This window comes from Macrobrachium rosenbergii, chromosome 21 (assembly GCF_040412425.1).
Source record: "Macrobrachium rosenbergii isolate ZJJX-2024 chromosome 21, ASM4041242v1, whole genome shotgun sequence".
Classification (NCBI taxonomy): domain Eukaryota; kingdom Metazoa; phylum Arthropoda; class Malacostraca; order Decapoda; family Palaemonidae; genus Macrobrachium; species Macrobrachium rosenbergii.
Genome location: NC_089761.1, coordinates 29,123,144 through 29,125,643, shown reverse-complemented (window position 1 = coordinate 29,125,643; position 2,500 = coordinate 29,123,144).

Below are 2,500 nucleotides of genomic sequence, written 5' to 3'. Positions count from 1 at the left end.
AATAATATGGCTGATAGATTGATAATGAATATAATACCGTTTATTTCTGCTGAGTGTCATGTATAGATACCAATAGTAAGACACAAAACTCTTCAAAAATATAGGTTACACGAAGATGAAAATAATTGTTGTATAGGTGCGCCCAGATATAGTTGATGATAATAATAAGAATGGTAAAGCAGTAACATCTGTATTTAATGAACTTCAACTTAGAGGACTTATGGACTAATCAGCGACCAAATTATGATTATTTTTTCTGTGCTGCAATTTTGGGGATGACAGGTTTAAAAAATATATTTTTAAAAATTGAATGCAAATCTTAAAATACAGATTAGTTTATGATAGGAACTATATGGATTTGCTGTATGATATCTAAAAGATATTCAAGTGCAGGCTATTATAATATAAGGGTCCTTGTTGCTTATCAGCTGGACGTTCCTGTGCGTGCGTGCGCGCGTGAGTGCTTATGCAAAAGTGCGCTCCAGCGCTGAGTGGCCCTTCTCGAGGTGGAGAGCGGCGCCTCTGGTCAGGTAGTTCCTTAGCGTCACATAAATCTAGGCCTCGTTACGCTGCCCGTCACTTTTCGAACCTAATGATGACCTTCCGTACTCCTTTATCTTCACCTTGGGTCTCGCTGGAGGAGGAGAAGGAGGGGGAGGAAGAGGACGTGATGGTGGAGGAGGAGGAGGAATGGTGGTGGAGGAGGAGGAGAAGGAGGAGGAAGTGGTGGTGGATGAGGAGGAGGAGGAGAAGGAGAAGGAGGAGGAAGTGGTGGTGGAGGAGGAGGAGGAGAAGCAGGAGGAGGAAGTGATGGTAGAGGAGGAGGAAGTAGTGGTGGTGGAGGAGGAGGAAGAAGTGATGGTGGAGGAAGAAGAGGAGGAGGTGGAGGAGGAGGAAGGGAAAGTGGTGGTGGTGAAGGCGGAGGAGGAAATGGTGGTGGAGGAGAAGAAGGAGGAGGTGGAAGTGGTGGAGGAGGAATGGGGGAAGTGATTGGAGGAAGATGAGGAGGAGGAGGGGGAGGAGGTGGCGATGCTGTTCAAGAATACATAAAGAGAAAGTACCAGAAAGATTCATGAAACAGACTATCTCTCTCTCTCTCTCTCTCTCTCTCTCTCTCTCTCTCTCTCTCTCTGCACCAAAGAGTAATGCAAGACTCTTCGAGATAACGTAGCTGGAAACGATGATTGACTTGGGATTTTGAAGAACTGAAAGAGAAAAAGAAAAAAAATGAACGAAGTAGTGTTTTGGTTAAGGACTTTCTTGAATTACTGTGCAGATCTTTTAAAAGTCCTTTTACTCCGTCGTATTCAAAAAAAGATAAAATGCATTAAACTTTGAATATAGTGTTGAATTATTCACAGTTCAACGACGTTGATTGATTTTGAAAATAACCTCTGCCAAGATCGGGTGCTGTTGATAATTATAACCATTCATAATTTTTATTATTATTATTTTTTCTTTATCTGAACTGGGGAAATATTCGTGATTATCAGTTTCTTCGAATTTCTAAACATGAGCCTCACATGCCAAGCTCCCGATAAAAACAGAAAGAGAGAAAGAAAGGAAGAAAGAAAGAATAAAAAGATAAAGAAAGAAAAAAAAAGAAACGAAGAAAGAAAGAAAGAAATAAAGAAAAAAGAAAAGAAAGAAAGAAACAAACAAAAAAAAGAAAGAAAAGAAGAAAGAAAGAGATAAAGGAAAAACGAAAGAAAGAAAGAGATAAAGAAAGCAAAATCTAATCAATTTTCAAGAGAATCTCCTGTGGTAAAATTTTCGTCAAAATCAAGAAATGACATTTTTTTTTTTTACTGAATCCTGTTAGCCAAGAGAAGGAGTAACCGATATGAAGCAAATGATTATAGTTGCATCACCATAAGCATATTAATACATTCCAATATTCAGCGAAAAAGGGTTCATCTGAACAAACAAACAAAAATGGTTTATCTGAGCAAACAAACGAAAATGGTTTATCTGAACAAACAAACGAAAATGGTTTATCTGAACAAACAAACAAAAATGGTTCATCTGAACAAACACAAAAATGGTTTATCTGAGCAAACAAACAAAAATGGTTTATTTGAACAAACAAACAAAAATGGTTTATTTGAACAAACAAACAAAAATGGTTCATCTGAACAAACAAACAAAAATGGTTTATCTGAACAAACAAACAAAAATGGTTCATCTGAACAAACAAACAAAAATGGTTCATCTGAACAAACAAACAAAATTGGTTTATCTGAGCAAAGAAACAAAAATGGTTTATTTGAACAAACAAACGAAAATGGTTTGTCTGAACAGTCAGACGGCAATGGTTTATTTGAGAAAACAGACGATAATTGTTTATTTGAACAAATGATAATTGTTTATTTGAAAAACGATAATCGTTTATTTGAGCAAACGAAAACAACGCGGACTAACGAAATTGGTTCATTTGACCAAACAAACGAAAATGGTTTACTTGAACAAACAAACAGATATGGCTTATTTGAGCAAAAAG